We start from the raw sequence: 8,793 nt of genomic DNA on the forward strand, positions 1-8,793 counted from the left end.
CCCCCCACCCCCTTCTTCAGAATTTTTTTTCCTCTTATCGCCCCCAACTCAAGTCAACCCATTGGATACTACATTACTTCCGTTTCTTCTACCACCTCTTGGACAATTCCATCCCCCCCCCCCAGGGGTGATATTGCCCACTTTGGGAAACACTGCTATAGAACTAAGGTGCTGGTTTACCTATTTGAAATATGTCGCGGGCACTTATGTAATCTGCCATTGTGCCGCGGGTCATTTAAATGCTCTGTAAATGTGCCACGAGTCACTTAAGTTATGTGGAAATGTATCGTAGGCAACTTGTGTGATCTAGAACTGTGCCACGGGTAACTTGAACGATGTGGAACTGCACCTCGGTCCCGCTTAAATGCTCTGGAATTATGCCACACGTCACTCAAGTAATCTGTAAATATGCCGTGGGTCGCTTGAGTGATCTGTAAACGTGCCGCTTTGTTCATTTTTACAAATGTAGGTGTGAGGTAGCGGGCCACATAGATAACTCCTAAGGTCACATTTAGCCCGCGGGCCATGAGTTAGGCATATATACTTTCGAGATAAAAATAAATAAATAAATACCTCACACAGAGAATTATAATTATTACGGAAAAAAACTTTTTCTCATGATCCCTAACCTAAGACTGGCGACAAGCGCCGTTATTTTTATGTCATACGAGAGAAAGATCTCGCCATCAGGAGCGAAAAAGCGCCAAAATATGGGAATTGTATCTGGAAGTTCCTCTCACACACCTGCCGCTACTGGCAGGCATTTTCAGTCAGTTAGCTAACGGGTCGTGCGGGATGACGCAATCCACGGCTCCGTTTACGTTCGCGCAACTCCATGTCCGTTTCCTGATAATTGTTATTAATTATTTTCGTGTTAATTTTTGGCGATAATTTATTTGTTTGTTTCATTGACAGTCGTCGTCATTCATTTCCTCGCGATCGTTTCCAGTTAATTAACTAATCTTATCGCGTATTATTTATGGTGTCAAGAAAACGTCAATTTTATGGAACATTATAGCAATGAATCAGAACTGACAGCTACTGCGGTAATTATTATCAGGAATCAAGCGTGGATTCCGGGGAGGGGGGGATGTGATGGTGGTGATCACCCCATAGAATAATATGGAGAAAATTTGTCTGTCCCGTAAAATACGGGATGATCCGATGCACCTACGCAATGAATCGCTTCTCTGGCACATCGCCCTTGATCGGCCTGCCTCTGCTCCATTTGCAGCTGAAGACAGATGCCTTTGTTCCGTCTGAAGCTGAAAATGTCTGCCTTCGCTCCTTTTGAAACTGAAGATGCCTGTATTTCCGCTATTTGAAGCTGAAAATGCCTGTCTATTGTACTCGCAGCTGAAGATTCCTCTGTTCCCACTTCATTCACAGCTGAAGATGTCTGCCTCGGCTTCATTCACAGCTACAGATGTCTGCCTCGTACGCAACTGGGGGGGGGGGGGGAGAGAGCAGACGGGCCTCGGGCGCTGGACCAGAGGGACGCACAAATTTCATTCTCAACCCTCTCCTTCAACATTACAAGGGGGCGCCAGAATGCGCACTTACCCCGGGTGACCGAACATCTAGTTGCGGCCCTGCTGCCTCGGCTTCATTCACAGCTAAAGATGCCAGCCTTCGCTTCATTTGAAGCTGAAGATGCCAGCCTTCCTTCATTAATTTAATGAAGGAAATTATTTCAAGTAAATGAAAGTATTCAATAATTACAGAAACCCCTGTTTGATAACTTGGAATACCGCGAGTTGACTTGGTGGCCCGCAATGACTGAAAGTTTGAACCCCTGCCCTGGTCAAAAATAGCGGAAAATTATCATTTCAAAGTAACGGGAAAGAAACTGAGAAAAGTTAATCCAGGGGTCTTAAACGTCGAACCAACTTTTGGCCCTTGGATGTTTTTGTCGTGTCCCGCCTATCATTTTCAGAAAATGGGTGAAAATATTGAAAAACCCCTTAATTCTCTAGAATTGATGAAAGAAATCATTTCAGAATTGATGAAAGAAATAATTTCAGAGAGAGAAATAATTTCAGAATAAGTGAAAGAAATAATTTCAGAATAAGTGAAAGAAATAATTTCAGAATAAGTGAAAGAAATAATTTCAGAATAAGTGAAAGAAATAATTTCAGAATAAGTGAAAGAAATAATTTCAGAATAAGTGAAAGAAATAATTTCAGAATAAGTGAAAGAAATAATTTCAGAATAAGTGAAAGAAATAATTTCAGAATAAGTGAAAGAAATAATTATGAATAAGTGAAAGAAATAATTTCAGAATAAGTGAAAGAAATAATTCAAGAATAAGTGAAAGAAATAATTTCAGAATAAGTGAAAGAAATAATTTCAGAATAAGTGAAAGAAATAATTTCAGAATAAGTGAAAGAAATAATTATGAATAAGTGAAAGAAATAATTTCAGAATAAGTGAAAGAAATAATTCAAGAATAAGTGAAAGAAATAATTTCAGAAAGAGAAATAATTCAAGAAAGAGTGAAAGAAATAATTCCGGAACAAATGGATGTAGAGCATAGGCGGGGATAGACTTGGAAGTCTGGGGGGGGGCGGTCATTATTGCTGGGGGGGGGCAAGATGATGATGATGATGATGATTCATCTATACATATATGCATTAGATCAGTCGACTCCATCTTTGACGCTCCAAGCTCCCCACGCCCCTCCCCCCCCGTATCTCCGCCTATGATGTAGAGGATGTTCTCCGGAATCGATGACAATTCATAATTAAGGAAAGAAATAATTTTGGGTTAAAAGGTTTTTGAAAGGGTTTTTTAAAAGGGTTTTTGAAACAAATAATTTCATAATTAGCGAAAAAAAGCACAGCAAACAGTTAGAGAAATAATTTCGTAATTTCTGATAGAAATTATTTTACTACCAGTAGAAAAGTAATCACATAATTATTGAAACAAAAGATTTTTTCAACATGAGAAGGAAAATGATTTCATAATTACTGGGATAAATAATTAAAGAATCATTCAAAGTGATTTCAGATTAAAATTAATATAAGAATCAATTAATTAAGTTATTAAATAATCAATTAATGCTTATTTTAATTTTAATCTGAAATTACTTTGAATGATTCTTTAATTATTTATCCCAGTAATTATGAAATTATTTTCCTTCTCATGTTATGATATTTGATCAAGTTTTTGATTAATTAAGTTATTAATTAATCAAAAACTTTTTCAGAATTGGTGAAAAAATAATTCAAGAACTAATTTTTTTTTCATTTCCCCAGAGGGGCAGCGGAGCCCCTGGGGAGTGCGCACGGAGCCCCAGGGACTCCACGGGGGCACCGTTCAAGAACCGCTGTATTAAGAAGTCGTTAAATTATAGGAGTTAGATTTCAGCCGGCTATTGTTATCAAATATCATGACCATATTTCCAGTTTAACTGAACGGGAAGTACAGATCACGCAACGGAGCACAGTTCGAGGGAATTTAAGCGGCCCGCACAGCACATTTACAGATCCCCTAAATGACCCGCGGTGCATTTCCACATCAGTTAAAAAGGACCAGCAGCATATTTACAGATCAATGAGTGGCCCGCGACATGGTTCCCAAACACTTAATTGATCCGTGCTACATTTAAACATCACTCAAGTGGTACGTGGCCCATTCTCAGATAAATTACTTGATCTACGCAACATTTACAGTTCTTTTGCGAGACCCGTGGGACAGTTCCAGAGCACTTGAGTGACCTGTGGAACAGTTCCAGAGCTGTCAAGTAACCCGTGACACAGTTACGGATCACTCAAGTGGCTCGCGGCGCATTTCCAGATCACTTAAGTGGTCCGCGACTCGTTTTCAAACCAATGAGCGCACTCTTATAAAGGTTGAGCATTCATGGAGTAGGGAAACGATTGTCTATATCAGGGGTTCTTAACCTTTTTCAGCCGCGACCCAAAATCAACAAGAACATCAGCTTCGCTACCCACGGGACTGTTTGTTTTTTCGAAATTAGTGAAAATTTGTAACAGGACTGTAAGTGAATTTGTACGACCCATCTCAAAAGCCCCTGTGAATCAAGTTTGGGTCGTGACCCATAGCTCAAGAATCCCTGCCTATAAATAGACTCATACGACCTCCTCGGAAGTTCCCAGGAATCAAGTGTGGGTCGTAGCACAAGAGACCCCGGTTGTAAGTGTATTTGTCAGACCTATTTAGGAAGAAATTGATAACCAAACTTGTGTTGTGACCCATGGCTCGAAAACCCCTGGCTGTAGATGTATTCGTACGACCCATCTCGAAAGACCCTTAGAATCACGTTTGGGTCGTAGCACAAGAGAACCCGCCTGTTAATGTATTTTGACGACCTACCTAGGAAGCCTTTAAGAATCAAACTTGTGTAGTGACCCATAGATCAAGAATCCCTGACTGGAAGAGGATTGGGACGGCCAATGTGTCGGGGACCCAAGTTTGGGGTTGGTTACCCATAGCTCAAGAATCCTTGGCTATAAATGAATCTGTAAGACCCTTCTCGGAAGACGAATCAAGTTGGGGAAGTGGCCCATCGCGCAAGAGATCCTGGGTGTTAGTGAATTTGAACGAACCATATCGGACGACCTTGCGACCCAAGTTTGGGTCACGATCGATAGGTTAAGAACCCCTGATAAAAATTGTTTTTTCGGGTTCGAAGACCGTCGTCCGTTTGAGTTTGTTCTCAACGTTTCCCCAACACTAGTGGTTGGCATCATCAGGAGAATTGATAAACTGGATCAAAGTCAAGTTTTCCGGAGTCTCAGGTTGTATTTATGCACATAAGTGGCTTGAACTACACTATTGTTTTGCGATTGGTCAGTTGATTCTATGGCTGACAGCGTATTGTAAACAGTTGTTATGCTGGTAGAACCTGATTGGCCGAGAGATGTGGAGTTATCTGATTGGCTGTTGTCATCATTCTGTTGCTGGACCTTGAAGGGGAAGGTTCTTGTTCTTCTGAGAGCTGGTGTCCAGGATCTGCTCAATTTCAAAGTTTCTTCTCTTCTATTATAGCTGTTTTTGTGCTTGTATATTTCAATAGCCTCTCTGTAGATTCGTGGGAAGAAGTGGTCAACATTAGCTATTACCTGTGTTTTGCTGAACTGTACACTGTGGTTTTCGTAAAGCGCATGCTCTGCCACCGCCGACTTTTCTGTTTGGCCCATTCTGCAGCATCGTTCGTGCTCTTTTATTCTCGTGGCCACAGATCTTTTTGTGGTTCCAATATATACCTGACCACAGGTGCACGGTATTCGGTAGATCCCCGGTGTTGATAGAGGGTCACGGTGGTCTTTTGCTGATCGCAGCATTTCACATATTTTTCTGGTTGGTTTGAAAATGGTCTTTATACGATGTTTTTTCATGACCTTGCTGATTCTTGCCGTCACTCCGGGGATAAAAGGCAGCACAGCTTTTCCAATTGATTGTGACTGCTCATTTTCCGTTGGTGATTCCTTGATGGAGCGTAAGGCTTTCTTGATGTCGTCTTTCGTGTACCCATTAGAGCGGAAAACTGATTTTAAGTGCTCAATCTCTTTACCTAGATCTTTTCCTTCACATAGTCTTCTTGCCCTCTCGATCAAGGTTTTCAGTACGCCTCGTTTTTGGTGAGGATGATGATTGGAGAGCTTATGCACATATCTGTTGGTGTGAGTAGGCTTACGATAAATGCTGTGGCCTAAACGTTGACCTTGACGGCTGACCAGAACGTCCAAGAACGGGATCTGTCCTTCTTTCTCTATTTCCATAGTGAACTTGATGTTCGGATGGATTCTGTTGAGATGGTCCAAGAATCGGTGTAAATTTTCTTCACCATGCCCCCAAACAACGAATGTATCGTCAACGTAGCGGAGCCAAATTGTTGGTTTGAGAGGTGCTGTTGTTACTGCCTGCTCCTCGAATTTTTCCATAAAGAAGTTGGCAACTACCGGGCTCAAGGGGCTTCCCATAGCTACTCCATCCGTCTGTTCATAGATGACGTTGTTCCAGGTGAAATAGGTTGTAGTAAGGCAAAGCTGGAAAAGGCCTACTATATCTTTTTGGAATATTTCATCGAGTAGTGCTAAGACGTCTTTCAGTGGCACCTTGGTGAACAATGATACGATGTCGAAGCTCACCAGTATATCATCAGGTTGCAAGTTGATATTTCTTATTTTTTCGACGAAGTGACCAGAATCTTTCACAAATGTGCTTGTTTTTCCTATGTGTGGCTGCAAGATGGTGGTTAACACCTTGGCTAGATTGTAGGTGGGAGATCCAATGGAACTCACAATCGGCCGCAACGGAACCAGTTCTTTATGTATTTTCGGCAAACCATAAATGCGAGGAGAAAGTGCTTCTGTTCTCGCATTTATGGTTTGCCGAAAATACATAAAGAACTGGTTCCGTTGCGGCCGATTGTGAGTTCCATTGGATCTCCCACCTACAATCTAGCCAAGGTGTTAACCACCATCTTGCAGCCACACATAGGAAAAACAAGCACATTTGTGAAAGATTCTGGTCACTTCGTCGAAAAAATAAGAAATATCAACTTGCAACCTGATGATATACTGGTGAGCTTCGACATCGTATCATTGTTCACCAAGGTGCCACTGAAAGACGTCTTAGCACTACTCGATGAAATATTCCAAAAAGATATAGTAGGCCTTTTCCAGCTTTGCCTTACTACAACCTATTTCACCTGGAACAACGTCATCTATGAACAGACGGATGGAGTAGCTATGGGAAGCCCCTTGAGCCCGGTAGTTGCCAACTTCTTTATGGAAAAATTCGAGGAGCAGGCAGTAACAACAGCACCTCTCAAACCAACAATTTGGCTCCGCTACGTTGACGATACATTCGTTGTTTGGGGGCATGGTGAAGAAAATTTACACCGATTCTTGGACCATCTCAACAGAATCCATCCGAACATCAAGTTCACTATGGAAATAGAGAAAGAAGGACAGATCCCGTTCTTGGACGTTCTGGTCAGCCGTCAAGGTCAACGTTTAGGCCACAGCATTTATCGTAAGCCTACTCACACCAACAGATATGTGCATAAGCTCTCCAATCATCATCCTCACCAAAAACGAGGCGTACTGAAAACCTTGATCGAGAGGGCAAGAAGACTATGTGAAGGAAAAGATCTAGGTAAAGAGATTGAGCACTTAAAATCAGTTTTCCGCTCTAATGGGTACACGAAAGACGACATCAAGAAAGCCTTACGCTCCATCAAGGAATCACCAACGGAAAATGAGCAGTCACAATCAATTGGAAAAGCTGTGCTGCCTTTTATCCCCGGAGTGACGGCAAGAATCAGCAAGGTCATGAAAAAACATCGTATAAAGACCATTTTCAAACCAACCAGAAAAATATGTGAAATGCTGCGATCAGCAAAAGACCACCGTGACCCTCTATCAACACCGGGGATCTACCGAATACCGTGCACCTGTGGTCAGGTATATATTGGAACCACAAAAAGATCTGTGGCCACGAGAATAAAAGAGCACGAACGATGCTGCAGAATGGGCCAAACAGAAAAGTCGGCGGTGGCAGAGCATGCGCTTTACGAAAACCACAGTGTACAGTTCAGCAAAACACAGGTAATAGCTAATGTTGACCACTTCTTCCCACGAATCTACAGAGAGGCTATTGAAATATACAAGCACAAAAACAGCTATAATAGAAGAGAAGAAACTTTGAAATTGAGCAGATCCTGGACACCAGCTCTCAGAAGAACAAGAACCTTCCCCTTCAAGGTCCAGCAACAGAATGATGACAACAGCCAATCAGATAACTCCACATCTCTCGGCCAATCAGGTTCTACCAGCATAACAACTGTTTACAATACGCTGTCAGCCATAGAATCAACTGACCAATCGCAAAACAATAGTGTAGTTCAAGCCACTTATGTGCATAAATACAACCTGAGACCTCTCAACCCTTGGAGCAACGAGACAACCCCGTCCCGTATGCTTCACCCGAAGGACGTATGGCATCTCTACCAGATCCATCGCTCCCGATACAAGACACGCCAGATAAACCTGAGTTCCCTGACTCGTCTCCCATTGGTCCAACTGGTCCCGACAGCCAATCAGAGCAAGGCTCCTTGGACTTCTCGATCATGGTTGACAGCAAGGGAAATTGGTTCGGAATAGACTCTCATCTATCCAAAATTTGCGCCGACCATTTCTCAGCGACCATAATAGATGGTCAGATCAAAGTTTCTTTTCAGGCAAAAAAAGACTTTCTGGCAGCAAAAGACTGGCTGCTCAATGAAGGGCTCATGCCTAAGCCAAAAGAAAAACGCTCCGGATTCTTTTCAGTGCTTCTCAGAGGACTTGAGAAAACCGCCAAACCTAACGACATAAAGACGGCCCTCGAAGCCATAGGTTTCGTGATCAGAAAATCTGAACTCTTTCGCAAGGCAAACCCAGCCAAGCCAGGTGTTTGGAGAGTCACGCTCCCCAAAACAGAAGAAAACAGAAAAATTCTACAACTAAAAAAAATTCATCACCTGGACATCACTGTGGAGAGGTACATCCGGAACTTCCACACATTCCAGTGCCACCGGTGCCTCGGATTCTCGCATTTTGCGGCAACATGCACACTGCCATATAGATGTGTCAAGTGCACGACCTCCCACGAGCCGGGAAAATGCTGCAGGGTGCCGGGATCCGATCCACCGGAGTGCGCCCTGTGCTCTGGACAGCACCCAGCCAACTTCAAAAAGTGTCCCGTATTTCTCGAAATTGCGAGCAAAAAAAAAAAGAACATCAAGGCCCCAAGTGGAAAAACCGTCATTCCCACCCTTTC

Source organism: Pholcus phalangioides, unplaced genomic scaffold (genome assembly GCF_987345545.1).
Source record: "Pholcus phalangioides strain wild (caught in Gottingen) unplaced genomic scaffold, Ppha-v1.0 ptg000016l_1, whole genome shotgun sequence".
NCBI lineage: Eukaryota > Metazoa > Arthropoda > Arachnida > Araneae > Pholcidae > Pholcus > Pholcus phalangioides.